A 16561-nucleotide genomic window follows, 5' to 3' on the forward strand; every position below is an offset into this window, starting at 1 on the left:
GGAGGTTAGGTTAGGTGAGAGCGCGCGCTCCTACTGGAACGCGTCCTTTCCCTACCAGGGAAGGGGGGTTGAAGGGGGTCCGTCGTGGGCCGCACGTGGTGCCCTGGCGGGCCGCATGTTGTGCAGCCCTGGTGTAGGGCTTCCGGCCACCTCTTCCTTCCCTCCTCATTCCCTCCCGATCAGGCGCGGCGGCCATTTCTTTTTTTTTTAAATTAGCGCGACCCGTTACTAACGCGGTGGCCTCAGGGTGGACCCCGAGGATCGCGCTATAATGGGGTTTACCTGTATATATTTATTTTTTATGCATTGTTTTTATTTTCGTGCATATGTCATTCACATTTTATAGTGACTAGCGTTAGTTTAAAATTATCACACACATTTACCCTAGTATTGCCCAGGGTGAAATCCGCTGAGACGGATGAAACGCGTAGGGTCACGTGGCATAGGAACTACGGTGGTTGAGCAGTCAAGACGCCAGAGTGAGGACGTCAGTGAAGGATTTCCCTGGTCCCTGAGTTGTGAGAGGCAAATGGTGGCCGCACTAAACAGAGGTGTTCCGGTTTGAAAGGTTAAAGCCCTCTTCGGTGACTACAGCAGCAGCACCATCTATTTGCAGTTACTTCCACCGCATTCAAACGGAGGACAGCTGTGAATTCTCACGTTCATCTGGTGCATGGGCTGGTCCCATAACATGCCTATATTTTACTGACAAAGTGTGAGTGTGCATTTGTCTGTCCAGGGATTATTAAACCTTATTTATCTGATTTTATACAAGGATCGGGCGCTTTTTCTTTATCTTTTCTATTAGGTTCGTTGGGAGGTTGGTGAGCCCAAGAAGAAGCTGCCCGTACCTTTTATTTGTCACACACATGGACGCATATGGACTTAAGTATTGATTCAAATTTTATGGTGTTTAATTAATTTTTCTATATTTTTTTATTTATTTTTTCTATTTTTATTTCATTTTAATTTACATTTTTTTCTTGTTCCATATGTTATCACATTGTTTTTTGTGATCACACAACTGTTTTACCATCTTTTTTCATTTTTTCACACACACACTTTTTTCATGATTTTTAAACATTCTTTTTGGCACATTTTTTATTAATACATTGAGGTTATTTTACAATCACTTGTTCCTAACCACTAGTTGCAGCAATTTGGGTGTTGCCTTAGTAAGGCGCTGTCTTTTACATTTTTTCATATATATATATATATATATATATATATATATATATATATATATATATATATTGTTTATATGTAGGCCTTGTTCCCCCGTATATATATATATATATATATATATATATATATATATATATATATATATATATATATAGCATATATATTGTATATATGTAGTCCTTGTTCCCCCGTACCAGGGAAGGAACTACCAATGCTGCTATTACCTGTTGGCAACAAGGAGGCCTGAGCCTCCGCCACTGGGAGCCTGGGGTGTTTCTGGTTCGTCTCAGTGCAGCGCCTCCACCTGTAAGGGATCCCAACGTGTTGGGATAGGCCCCTTAAAGGACCAATAACAATAATACACACAGGCAGGTATATAAGAACAAGCTTTACTGAATGTAAACCACAGTACCCTGTACCCCACAGTATAATAATGCCTCAACCTGATACCACCAGTGAGTGTCCCCCAAAGTACATAGGGTGCTTGACACAAATACCCTGAAAACCCCCAATGTCAGGGCCCACCCAAAGTGTAGGAGATAACGCTATCCCGTGGAGTGTTGGTGCACTTAGTGGAGGTACCTGCCGAGTACTCCAGTGCGGTCGACATAGCAACAGGGATTCGCCAATCCAGCGACATCGTCCACGATGGCGTCAACCTCCACGTGGGGTGAATTCTGGCATGGATAATATCACCATACAGAGTCTCTTACAATGGAGATGGTCTGGTCCCAGACAACAGACCGCAATCACCTTGCGGTGTTCTCACTGTGTCCCTGACACTAGATAGTACAAGGGGGAAGCGCCCCTATCTTAGGGGCCTTCTCTGCAGCAACTACAAGCTACTGTGAGTCGGGGCCTTGCTGGGGACTAAGGGGGAAAATATACTAGGCCTAGTCTCAAAGTCACTGGCTCTGAGACACTACCTGCTGGATCCAGCTCCCTCTACCGACTGGCGTGGTCTCCTGAACACGCCAAATGTATCCTTCTGCCTGCCGAGATCCAAGCAGCCCTATTGCTGTGCGAGGGGATTTCACATTTTTCAGATCTACATTACATCAAAGCTTAGGTCACTTTAAATCTTTCATCATTGAAAATGTCTTTGATTAGTGAGATTTGAGTAATTAATACTGTATATGTACTGTATTTTCAGTTGTCTAAATAATGTTACGTTTTCGCAGGTAAATTTGAAACGGCGTCATTTTGAAACAAGTGCTCAACATGGTACGAAGGTGTTGCGTGGCTGAGTGCTTTCATTTATTGCAATTCAAAGGAATGTATTGCGGAGAGCTCTGGCAGGAAAACGCTTCACCCGCATTCACTTCTGCAAGCCCACTCAGCGATAAAGAGGTATAAATGAAGATGAACTTAATTTCCCTCTCTTAAGCTGCATGTACATACTAATAACCTCATCCCAACAGAAACACAACCTTTCAGATATCCATAATAGGTTCTGCGGTCTACAAACTGCTCATATGAATCCTATGAATTTATAACAGAGCGGGTTCAGTGATTGGAAATCTGCTATTATGGCTACTGACATTTTTCATCAGCAGCAAGTCAAGCAATAAAAAGCAATATGCCACGCACCTCTGATTATACTCTGTTCCGCAAACATATATCAGAGGGCTAGGAATAAAAAAAAAATACGGGGAGATGAGACGTTCAGTAGGATTATGTTATTATTATTACCAACTGCTTAAACACAGAATTACGGAGCATAGAGTCAGAAGCACTGCACTCTGGGACATCTGTTATGGCGAGTTCTACAGCAGCCTCTATGAATCCAATAATTTCCCCAGCGTGAGGTTTCAAATACATCTTCAAGCACAGCAGCCCCCCCACCTGTGTCTTTCCGTCGGAGTCTGGCATTTTGTAAATGCCTTCTCCTTTTGCAAAGTCAATCTACATGATGTACAACCAAGAAAAGTTAATTTACAGTCCAAGTTGTGAAAAAAACACACATGCTTTAAAGTATTGCATGTGTCGCTCTACAGCTAAATATATACTAATAGCTTCAATATACTAAAAGCAAGGCTGGAGTTGATTGATCATTAAATGTGTTACATTGTTATTTACATACTGTAGTTTTGCAAAGTGTTACACGGATCATGTTCAGTACTGAGAAACACATACAGAACACATTTGGATTATTTAAACTGATACTGTGAACTTGTACATGTGTGTGGACTGCATTTGGTAAATGACACACACACACACACACACACACACACACACACACACACACACACACACACACACACACACACACACACACACACACGCGCGATTAGTTGTAGTATCCCACTCCAGTTCCCTAAGCAAAAGGAGCCAGGAAATGAAGCCAGTCAGAAAATGTTCCCTTTGCCGTTTCTTGTGCATGGTAGGAAAAGATTGAGATGGGCACTCTGCAAGATTAAGGTTGTGATTTGGCTACAAAAAGTACATCAGATGTAACAAAATTAAATTAAAATACCACTACAACTAGCCATTCCCGAAGCATTATCTGGAGAGACAAAGGTCCATATTCTATCTTGTCCAAAACAACTGTTGGGCAATTCTTGGCCCCAAATCCCAAACCCAACTCTTTCACACCCTCGTGATTATGAGTTTTGCAAAAAAAATGAGCAGCCAGCGGAGCTTTTCCCTTGGGGTTTCTGGCCCCCTTGGCTGCGTTTGTGGCACACCCGAGTTTCCAGGTACCCTGGTTGATCAACACGGCATTAGGGCTCTAGTGAGTGATCATAATATACAAAAATTAACATAGCGTTTACCATATTTTGTCCCATTCTGTAACAACTGAGCCCAACAATCATGACAGAATTCAAATTCAAAGCATTGTAAGTGTGACTGTATACTTGATATGGTTTACAAGTTTGAATTCTGTAGTCCGGATTAGTCCTTGCCTGCTAATTATCTACATTCGTTTTTTCCAACTATAACATCTCACCGAGTTGCTTTCCCCATAAGAAAACAATAGTGGGTGTCCCATTGTGAAGGCATGGTATTTTTACATGGGATCTAACCAGCGAGAATGTTTACTTTGACGTGTTAGTCAGGCAAATTATTTCCCGGGCGACTAATTTTAGATTAAAACCTCTTGAATTGTAAAAAGCCGAAATGTAGAGCAGGAACATTTAAGTGAGTTGAATGCAACTGCAGGGCTTGTGACAGCCGTTATGATGGGTGTGCAGAGGTACTAGGTGACTTAAAATTATGAACACTGGAAGGGAGAAGAGAACGATAGAATTGATTGTCAGTCATGCTTTGAGAGAACAAGACTCCCACAGTTAGCTCAAAATTGCTCACAAGAATAAAAAGTCTGCTATACACTGCGTGACATAATAAAATAAAATCAGGAGCTAATGGTATTAAATAGCAATTCTAATTACAAGTTAATGAAGAAAAGAAGACAAGTTAAAAATGTTAACTGCTTCTGTGCTAACCAAACGAGCACTGCCACACTCCAATATATGACGATACATCAATACTAAAGATGAATACCATATTATTTGACATTTAAGCTCACCCCACCCAATTTTGTAAGAAGCAGGTTTTTTCATGTTCCTGTCCACTGAGGCCATTCTCCCTCCTGCAGAGGTAAATGAGAATTTTCACAGGGAGTGTTAGGACCTGCTTACTGATCATGCTGTGAAGTGGCTGCAGGATTATAACGCTTTGGCCAAAGGGTTTAACTAGATGACCCTTATTCATGAGAATACTAGCACTGAAGTATTCAACTACCCTATTTCCTCGATTCTAAGACGCCATCGATTTAATAAAAAAAAATTGGGGGGAAAACCCCCACTATATTAAATTTTTTTGAACCAGCAGACAATAGCATACATTTATCTACACTAGAGAGAGGCAGACACAGAATGGGGAGAGAGAGAGTATTGGATGAGCGGAGAGAGGATGGATGGATGGATGAGGGGAAGGAGAGAATGGAGGGAAGGGGGGAGGAGGGAAGGAGAGAATGGAGGGAAGGAGAGAATGGAGGGAAGGAGAGAATGGAGGGAAGGGGGGAGGAGAGAATGGATGGAAGGGGGAGGGAGAGAATGGATGGAAGGGAGAGGGAGAGAATGGAGGAAAAGAGTGAGACCAACTCCAAATCAGTGAGAGTTTACAGGTCTAAACAGGAAGGATTTATTTAAAATCACAAAATAATTTTTTCATCCGCATTAGCTATTTCGATGCAGGAAGACTGACAGCACCTGAGTACTGCCAGTTCTCAGAAATCATGACAATGTCATCACTTGAGGCAGTGATCACGTAGTTAAGCTCGGCCACTAGTGATATGAATTGAAGAGGAGCATCTCCACTTCCATTCTGATTGCGTCTACTGCTCCGATGGAGCAGTGATCGCGATCTCCCCCAGTGGACGAGCAAAATCTGTATGACGTTCAATGAACATCATAATCGACTCTAGTGTGTTGGCCCTTGTGATGTTCAGGGAACGCCATAAGGGCCCCCGAGGTGCAAACGTATGTGACAGAAGCTGATAGAATAATCTGCTTCTGACACGAGAGATTCACATGTCAACCGAAAAGTTACCTCTTCCAGCGACCCGGTTCTCTCAATCACGTTATCGAGAAAAGGTTTAATTGAAAACATGTGCATTCTACGAAGATCCTGAATCTTTTATAACGCGCACCACCAGCTTTATACACAAAAATCACACGCACAACCTTACATTTAAAAAAAAATACACATGACATGAATACACATTCAGGGAATAACCCAAGGGAACATTTGTGAAGGTGTATGGAATCCGTAATACCGGCGTTATACTGTCTTTCATCTTATATTAGATGTGATTTGCATTCCATTATAGTTTGTCACTGAGATGGGCTTTTTTTTTTGTGATGCCTATTTCCTAGTACCTAGAGCTTTATGAATCTGAATATAAATAGAGCAGTCCTCTGCTGCGCCTACTTCCCTTCTGCATGAAAATAAATAAATAAATGAGAGCTGAAAAGCAAATGGATATTTTTGGCAGCAACATTCGCTTCGAGTTACAGCAAAAAAAAAAAAAAAAAATGATTTAAACTGTTAACCACTTTGCTGCCAAAGGGGAAAGTGTTGCTTTTGTGTAACAATGCATTGCTGGCACATCAGGCAATGATGGAATAAATTGTGTTGCCTTCTTTTCATCTTCATAACAAATGGCACTCAGTACATTCATATAAAAGTGCGTCTGTTGGTGTCATGCACCGGGAGAACAGAGAGGTGCTACCAGACGGACCAGTCGGGCGGACGCACCAACAGGACCAAGTGAATCCCTGCCCAAACTGTTCCTGGACTACAGAGACCCCTAATCATTTCTGCTCCTTATGCACAGATATTTTGTAAGTGCTTTTTTATTCTTTGTGCCTAGTAAAGCTAGCACTACACTATGAGATGTGCGCTTCTCTTCTTTCCTATCTTTATATAGTTTCTGTGGAACGCCTGGGTTGCCTCCTGTTGAAGATAGCAGCACCCTCAAGATTGGACTTTTATCTCTATTGTTTTTATTTATATATTTTGTGTATATGAAATGTGGAATTGATTATTATTGTACATATACATTTGACATTGTACCTACCACATAGGTTTTTGAGCACCCTTAGCTGAGGCTTGTTTAAACACAAGCATTGGAGGATTTAATGATAAATGTATCCATATCACTATTTAATTATTTATTTATGTATCAGCTATTCAAACAAATTTATCAAGAGAGTGTGTGCAGCAGGGTTCTAATGCAGGCATCTATTATATCAAGAGCTGAAGTGGTTATTGATATGAACACGATAGAAAAAAATCCCACCTGGGAAATATTCAGACACAAATCAAATGTATATTCCTCCAATCTACATATGTAAGCACATTTATAGTGCAAATCTCACGGAAATAATGTCAACAAAGCAATAGCTTTTGTGTGTTAGAGCACTAGGTAAGAAAAAAAAATACTGTTGTGCACAGCTACCCACAAAGTTTAAGGTGCAATCTATCCAACAAAAAAAACCTTCATGCTAAACACATCATATGAAAGGCAGGTAACACAAAGTTGTTAAAATAAAAATAACCTCAAATATACTAACTCAACATGTTAACGTTTGAGAATTGTTAGGCAGACAATGTGTTTGCTGGTTCCTTTCCCAGAATCCAATGTGTCTCCTCCTCACTGTTTATCGGTTCTCCTTCCCCAGTGGGGGCAGTGACATCATTAGACTGGAATGAAAGCTTCATCTGTCATCATCTAGCTTGGCAACAGTAATTATAAGAGACACTTTCCCTGATTAGGAGCCTTATTCAATAAAGTCTGAAACGCCAACACCAAGATCAAACAAAAAATGCCATTCAAGTTGTTGGCATTTTCGGACAATCGCCCTGCAATCCTCTGCTTTGCACTACTGAATAAGGCCCTTAAACCTTCTGTTCCATGGAAGCTTAGGAGGACTGCAAAAATGTGTAGAGATGCTTTTTCAAAATATAAGGGAAACATGCATTAAAGAACTCAAGGGGAAATACTCCCGAAGCACACACTCATTCAGCAACACATTTTATCACCCTATCTCATAAATCATTTTCGAGAAAAAAAGGGAACAACACAGCTCATATAATCATAAAAACAATGGAAAAATTACACTAACTATGTCAACAACTGTACAATGGCATTTGTCTTGCGCCTAAGCAGAGGCTAAGAAAGGAGACTTGTAGGAAATACCTTTTTTCAACAATAATAAAAAGGTAATGTATAACTTCATACATGATGGGGGTCTTTGCAAAATGGCAAGAAACTCAAAACTAGTTAAAGATACAATTGCAACTACTAAATCCACAAGAGAGCAGCAGGTGTCGATAGAGCACAGCCAAAGGAATCCAACATCTAATTTAAGAAGGAAAAAGTATCCAGGCAACTCCAATAGTAGATAAATTGATCAGATTTATTGCAGGCTAATCTATCTATATCCAAATAATTGAAAACGTTGTATGTTGCTGTTCTGATGGGCAATCTGATTGGTCCGTCGGTCTGTCACTCAGCCTCTGGCCAATCAGATTGCTCCGTGGCCTGGCCACGCCCCCACATGACCCATTGGCTTGCTTGCTTCTGTGGCCTCGCCCGCTCTACTCTTCGCCCCGTGTCCTGGGTCCCTCTACCCCGTGTTAGTTGCATTGGTACAATTTATCGTATTCTTTAGTGTTGTTTACCCCTAGGTATTTGATATGGGAGATTCGCCATTTTATACTTACATTTTCTTTGTAGGAGCCTAATTTCGTAATCTGGGAGGGAGATATTTAGGGCCTCTGACTTGTCGTTGTTAATTATAACCTGATAGTTCACCGAATTTTAACAATAATTTCTGTAGGTTTGCAAGCAAAACTAGAGGGTTGGCCAGGGTCTGGATAACATCGTCCGCAAATAATGAGATTTGATTATTTCTTTGTCCTATCTTTATCCCTTGAATATCTGAGTTTGATCTGATTTTGGATGCTAGGGGTTCCATTGAAAGGGCGAAGAGGAAAGGAGACAAGGGGCATCCCTGTCTTGTTCCATTTTTGATCTCTATAGTTTCTAATTTGGTCCCTGGCAGTTTGACCAGTGCTCTAAGTGACTGATATAGGGCCCTGACTCCTTCTAAAAAAGGGCCTACGAAGCCAAATGACTTAATCATGCTATCCAAAAACCTCCAGTCGATTCGATCAAATGCCTTTTCTGCATCCAGGCTCAGCAGAATAGCCTTGGTCTTAGTTATTTGAGTGTCTTCTATTATGTCTATAACTTTCCTTGTGTTATCAAAGGCATGTCTGCCAGAGACAAAGCCCACCTGATCTATGTGTATTAACCTAGGTAGGAAAGGGTTTAGCCTGTTGGCCAAGATTTTACTGTAAAGCTTAATGTCTAAATTTAGGAGTGAGATAGGTCTGTAACTGCTGCATTGAAGAGGGTCACAACCTGGTTTATGTATAATGGCTAGGTTAGCTGTAGTCATTGTCGTTGGGATTGGTTTCCCTTCCATAAGCAAATTAAACATCTCTAAGAGATACTGTATGGTTAGATTGTTGGGAGGAATTTTTGTTGTAATTATTAGAAATTCCCTCTGGTCCTGGTTATTTAGCATGTTTGAGATTTTTGACTGCGCTAGTTAGTTCTATCTGTGTGATTTTCCCATTTAGGCTCATTTGTTCGGCTATGGTTAGTTTTGGGAGATTGCAGGATTGAAGGAAATTTGTTATAGCTTCTGAGTTTGACAGTGATGGAACACCCTCTGACCATTTTAAAGTATATAGGATTGTGTAAAAACTAGAAAATTCATGTGCGATCTCCTGTTCGTCATAGGTTATCGCTTTGTTGCTACATCTAATAGCAGGAATTTGTGTTTTGGTTTTTATACTTCTCAGTTTTCTAGCTAATAATCTGTCTGCCTTGTTCCCTTGGTCATAATATTGCTGTCTAGTCCAGTTTAGTGCTTTTTCGACCTCTTCTAGTTGTATTTTTTTTAAAATTCTATTCTTGCTTCAGTCAAAGCTTTATATAGAACCTTTGATGGTCTTGCTTTATGTTCTTGTTCTAGGCTACAGATCTTTTCAGTTAGATCTTTACTCAATTTTAGTCTGGTTTTCTTCTTATGGGTGGCCATAGAGACGATGACTCCTCGTATGGTATTTTTATTGGTGGAGGAGGGTGGAGGGGAATGAAAAATAGAGATGAGTCACTAAAATGTAAATGGAAATTGGTGACACATATAAGGTTCATTTCCAATAGTTCAATTGGATATGTCAGCACAATTGTTTAACAGTTCGTTTTCTAGTTGATTTTAATCATTATAAACATTTTTACCATTGGAATCAGCTTAGCAGGTTGGGGGAGGGAAGAGACGTTGACATAGATAACACATATAAAATTGATTCAAACAGTTCGGTTGAATATTCACAAACATAATTGAAGACAAATTGCTATCTAGTTGTTGTTTAGCATTTGAAAGCCTAATGTTAAAATAATAGCTCAGCATATTTGTATTTTTTTTTTTGGTACATAGAATTTTTTAAAATGTCACATTTGTTTCTTCTGGGGCTGGGAAAAGCAAAAAAAAAAAAGGGGGGTGGGGGGAGGAAGTTGAAGGGGGGGAGGTGTGAAGGAGGGGGGAGGGGGGAATGAGGGGGTGGCATGGTGAAGTAGATATCACAAATAACTACGGGGGAAGGGGTGTCATTAGCTGATTTTAAATAACATTTGCACTCATAACTGGACAGAATAACTTGCATACCTCTGCCTCTATATGATCCCGATGGGTCTCCACCGAATTAAGTTTCTTATAAACCTTATATAGTAATGAGTTTTTAGTGGGGAACAAAGAGGACAGGCAGAAAAAATAAATATAACCTGAGAACCTTTATAACTTGCTGTTATAACTAAACAAGATATTCTTAACATATCTATGAAAGAAGTTTTGTGAAAAACTGGGAACACGACTTGTCCGTATTTTCTAGAACTTGAACTTGTTTCTATCTTTTACCTAGTAAACAGTTTGTAGTTTCTCGCTACTATGAGCTTAATAGAATATGAAAACATTTCTGCGGGTAAGTCGACAAGTTTAGCTGTGAGATGAAGACTGACATCCCATAAACCTAGAAGCCTGAGTAGCTTAAAAATCCTGAAAACTTGAAAACCACCGGTCATGTTGAGCATGGGGCAGATTTCCCTAGGCCCCAAACTGCAGGGATAGTCTATCTGATTTTGTGATTTTATGGCCAGCTGTTGCAGGGTACATGCAACCACACACGCGGGTTCTTTGGATAAGGCTTATTTATTTGAGCCTTAAAACATACAGCACACCAAAAACAAATAGCTTCTCATCAGCAAACAAAGGAAAATAGCTTCTTCTTCATCAGACAAAACAAAATAGCTTATTTTTAGCAGACAGAACAAAATAGCTTCTCTTTAGTATGCAGGAGACAGACAGTTCATCACACATGTACTTTTCACCACAGACCTTACAGCAATAATCTCTTCAGCACTTTCAGTCCTGTCTCCTCACCAGCTCTCCTGCATGTGTGTACAGCCTGGGGTTTTAACACCTTGATTATGCACCTGGGGTCAGACTAATTAAGCCCTTCTCAACTTAACCTCTGCACTACAAGCCTAAACATAGATTTTCCAGGCATATGGCTTGTGACGTTCATGCACCAGCTTTGTTCAAGAGCTCAGTAGATACTATTTTATGGCCAAGGAAGGTCAGAAGTGCAAAAGGTGGAGATTTGTTTCCATAGTCTTGATTTTGGGTGGCACGAAGTTGGTCTTAGAGGATTCCCTTGACTGGTCTTTGTTGGTTCTGGTTATGGCCAGCCAGTCTTTTTGATGCACGGGGGGGTCCCCCCTGGCGATTCACTCTTTGTGGTTTAGGCTGTCTTGTGGTTCGCTGGTGGCTTGACATGGTGATATGCCGGCTGCTTGCATAAAATTCTCTGTTTCCTTGGGATACCGGAGGGCGATCTGTTCTCCGTTCCTTATCACTGAGAGTTTGAACGGGAAAACTCACCTATACTCAATTCCTTTTTCTCTCAGGAGTGAGGTTAGTTGTTTTAATTCTCGTTGACGCACCACGGTAATCCTTGAAAGATCATTGAAAATTTATAAGGTAGAGTCCTCAAAGGTGATGTCACCCTTTATTCTGCAGCAGTTAACAATCTTTTCTTTTGTAGTGTAATGGTGGAATCTCACTATCACATCTCTTGCCCTTTTAGGGTCTTCTGATCTGGGTCCTGATGCTCAGTGAACCCGATCCATTTCTAAATCTCATTCTTCTAAGGTTGGGTCGATTGTAGAGAAGAGTCTGACAAGAAATTAACTGCATTCTTCCACAGAGACCCTCTCAGGTATGTTTCTAATTCTGATATGTTGTCTTCTTTCCCTATTTTCATGGTCCTCTTGACCTTCTTTGAGGAGCTGAACTTCATGTTTTAGTTGTATTATTTTGTTGTCAGCATTCGCCTGCATTTGCAAGGCCTCATCCATTTTGGTCTCCAAATCTGTGGTTCTTTGGGAGAGAACTGAGATCTCTTCTTTAAACTCTTCAATTGTCTCATTCAGATTGGCCTAAAAAAATGTCTTTAGGGACTGTTGCATACTCAAGAACAGCAAGGCAAGGTAGGACCTTGTAACCGCTCCCTCTTCCTCAAGGTCTTGGTCTGTTGCCGCACTCGCTGCAGAGTCAGCGCGGGCATTATTTTCTTTACTTTCGGCCATTTGCTGTGTTCCCCCAAAGAACATAGTAAACTTCTGTGCCGTGGGCTTCTTAATCGTTTTATTTCGGATGGTCGTAGAAGCTCTCCCACTGATCCATGCCCTTTGACATCATCGGAAGTCTCCCAGGTAGAACAATTAGAACATTTTTAATATACAATCATTCAGTATTGCTGTGTCTGTTTGCTGCAGTTGGATTTTTAGCTGCTATGTGGATATTGCCTAGTGGGGGCAGGCAAGTATAGGCACTTATTTATTTCAGCAGCGCCCTAGATGGTGTCAGGCTGTTTTCTTTCTTTATATTATAATATGTGTGCTTCTGAGTTTCAGAGTGCTGCTGTAGTTCATGCACCCAATACCTCCCTATGTCAGGGGCAGTAGGCAGGGGCAGTAGAGTATGTGGGGGGTGTACAGTGTCGTTTGATGACCCTGTTACTGTTTTCAGGGGCTAGGGGTTTCCCTGCACAGTGTTAGACAGTGGGGCATTGTGTATCCTCTCTGAGTTCTTCCCCTATTCCCCCGTCTGCTTTGGCCCACATTACGGCCACTACAGGAGCCCTGTAGCTCTGCTCTCTCCCGTGGCTTCCTATGTGGCCTGCGCGGTCCCGGCGGCCATTTTATTATTACAGGGGTAAGGCACAGGGGACTGGTCGACGCTCGAGCCGGTGGTCCTGCAGCCCTCTCTTTCGTCCTCCGCTGGTCACTCCCGCAGAAATCCCCAACTCAACGGAGGACCCTTCCTGCGGCCTGGGAGCAGGGGTAGACTCACCTGATTCAGCAGCGCTCCGGGAGGCTCCACGACAAAATGGCTACTGCCCAAGCACTACTGATAGCACAGCCACCCGCGCTCTCCTCAAGCAGGCACTCACCCCCTAAGGTGAAATCGGGGGGAGGGGGTGCTCCAAAAATTAGTCTCCAGGGGACCTCTCGCTTTTATATATATATTGAAGCTACAGATAGGTTGGGACTTTTGCTGTGTCATAATTGTCTACTTTTATGATATGCCGGCAGCCGGGGAATCCCTGTCACTTCTTCTGGCCAATACCCCCATTATTCAGGTCATACTACTAGTGAGTGCGACTGTGGTCATTTAATTTGTTTGGATAGACACACAAAAAAATCCCTAAACTCTGTCCCAGATCCAAATTAGGGTGCTAAGATTCAGCACGCCTTTATTCCCACTCACATGAATGGGAGTGAAGGCATGCTAAAGCATAGCACCCTTTTGTGGATCGGGATCAAATCGTTTACTTTCACTAACAACTACTTCTCTTTTTGTGATAGAAAACGTCTGCAAATAATGGGCATCACTGTGGACAAACACATAGCAGCATGATGTGCCACCTCATTACGACCAGCCTAGAGGAGGAGTTTCTAAAATAAAAACATAAACCCCTGATATACCTCAATACATAGATGACAAATTTAGCATCAGGACAAAAGGTCAACAATCAATCACTCAATGCCAACTCCTAGCATACTTAGCACCTGCTTATTTATGGTAATCTTTTCACCACTCCACTAGAAAACTGCCTACAGAGTTTCCAGTATCTCCATCCATATTCATCAGTAATACAGTACACTTGAAGAAATCTATATACTGTACACCATAGTAGTTTGATCTATGAAAATCTCTAATGGTGGTTGTCAAGAGAGACCAGGACTTTTTACAAATTCACTAGTCAATACAAGGTAGTAGAAAAAAAATGAAGTTTCTTCGGGTAAACCCGCGTACACACAATGAATACACAAAATACAGACGAAAATCACACTTACTGGGGGTGAAATCTAGGCTCAAATAGGTGCAGGTTGCCTGCTTCGGAAGGCTTACCCTGACCGGGCTATACACCCGGGCTTCCTGGTCCTCTTTTCAGCTAAAGATCCTAGCCGCGACCGCTACGTTCTATTCTCAGAACTTGGTCCTGAGGCTAGTCTCTGCAGGACAGATTTTCCTGGCTTCAAAACAAAGCCAGTTGCTCTGCTATTCATGACAGAGCAACTTTGATAAGCCCCGCCCTAGCTTCATCGACACGTCACTAGGTGGTCTGGTTCTCTGACTGGGGCATCTCCTTACATACCTTCCGCTAAGCTATGTTCAGCATGGAAGTAGGAAGAGCGACTAATCAGTATTCCTTCCCACAAGGCAATAGGAATAGGGGCTCATCCTTTTTGCTGATGTCAGAGGAGGGGGCGTGCCAAGCCGGTTCAGGATGCCCCATGGGCAGGACATACAGATTGACCAATGGGAAATGCACCAACATTCTGCAGTTTCCCCCAGACAACCCATTGCCACCTACTGGGCAGGCTCCACTGAGTGGCAGACCTGAGTGTCCTCCCGGCAGGGGGTCTCTGTTCTCCGGACCCAGTACTCAGCCATGCCCCAGCACTTAGCACCCCGACAACTCTTTGCACTCCAATGTCTATCCAAACTTCCCGGCACCAATATCGATGCCCGGGCTGACTGAATAGACATTTATAGTAAATGCACCAACACAATAAAAATATGGTTTAATATAAGATATACCTTGGGGGGACCCATATCTGTGAGATTGGAATATCTGGGCTAGAAAACCAGGAGTCTGGGGTACACTGGGCAGCCCCGTTGTAATTCAACCCGTGTACCGACAAATCATGCCTGGTCGCCGGGGAGAATTAGGGGACTGCCGGTAACTTTGGCCCCTGAACTCCTGCAAACCAAATAATTGCATTTCTACCCAAATATCACACCTAAAACTTACACTCAGAAAGTTTCATGAATCTGGGACAAAGGGAACATGAAAGGTGGAAAAGCAGGGGTCACTTTAACTTTCACATGTTATAATACATGGCCCCTGATTTATGGTGCTATGTAGCTGCAGGGACCCCCCGTTTTAAGGGGTAACCAGATGGGCTTGACCTTTATTGTATAGCCTGGCTACTCCCTACCATCACAGTGGTTCACTCAAATGTATCAAAGTACAACAAATCTAATTGTAGCTACCACAAACATATTTTCTCTCACTTGTACCAATTGTTTTCTAAATTTAGCCATTGTTTAAATCTTGTCTTTTTGCTGCCTTTTATTGCATGTTTTTCTTCAACAAATTCTCAAAACATCCAGGGGGAGCATATAGGGGAATAAGAGAACAAAATACACAAATTTAAGTGCAGACGTTTCTTAAAACAAGTGTATTATATAGACTGTGTCTTGGCTCATATAGTTGCTCTACTCACAGGATTGTAGAGTTTATAAAGGCAGCTGGCAAATTGGGTTGCCACCCATGCAGGTACTGTGCACTGGACCCCCTATCGAATTCTCCGTCAGCAATGTTAGCATGTAAAATGAGAGAGAAAGCTACATAGTGCGATCAAATTGGTAAACTTTATGTAATAAAAGAAGGGTAAAAAATGCGCACTTACAATGTGCCAATATAAAAAAAGCATGTATCACACAAGGTGAATTGGAGGTGTCCCGAACAGCTCACCGCCTCCCTTAGGTTGTTTGCTGGCTTCCACGGCTCTGTGTCCCGAAACGGAGCTTCCCTCTGTGCGCCCGTCTGGATCTGTGACGTCACGGCTGCAGGGTTGGTTTGCTACGGGTTGCCTCCAAGCCCAAAATTGGTCCACTCAACGCGTTTCGCCCAGCTACTAGGAACTGTTCTGGGCTTCGTCAGATACTCCTGACGAAGCCGAGAACAGTTCCTGGTAGCTGGGCGAAATGCGTTGAGTGGACCAATTTTGGGCTTGGAGGCGACCCGTAGCAAACCAACGCTGTAGCCGTGACGTCACAGATCCAGACGGGCGCACAGAGGGAAGCTCCGATTTGGGACACAGAGCCGTGGAAGCCAGCAAACAACCTAAGGGAGGCGGTGAGCTGTTCGGGACACCTCCAATTCACCTTGTGTGATACATGCTTTTTTTATATTGGCACATTGTAAGTGCGCATTTTTTACCCTTCTTTTATTACATAAAGTTTACCAATTTGATCGCACTATGTAGCTTTCTCTCTCATTTTACATGCTAACATTGCTGACGGAGAATTCGATAGGTGGTCCAGTGCACAGTACCTGCATGGGTGGCAACCCAATTTGCCAGCTGACTTTATAAACTCTACAATCCTGTGAGTAGAGCAACTATATGAGCCAAGACACAGTCTATATAATACACTTGTTT

The 16561-nt window shown here is 42.2% G+C and overlaps 1 protein-coding gene across 5 annotated transcripts in view; it reads right to left on the minus strand.

Annotated features, from left to right (window-relative positions):
- Positions 1-16561, minus strand: part of ELMO1 (engulfment and cell motility 1) — a 395377-nt gene that overhangs the window by 103242 nt on the left and 275574 nt on the right. The gene's annotated exons all lie outside the window — the stretch shown is intronic.

This window comes from Ascaphus truei, chromosome 2 (assembly GCF_040206685.1).
Source record: "Ascaphus truei isolate aAscTru1 chromosome 2, aAscTru1.hap1, whole genome shotgun sequence".
Taxonomy (NCBI): Eukaryota; Metazoa; Chordata; class Amphibia; order Anura; family Ascaphidae; genus Ascaphus; species Ascaphus truei.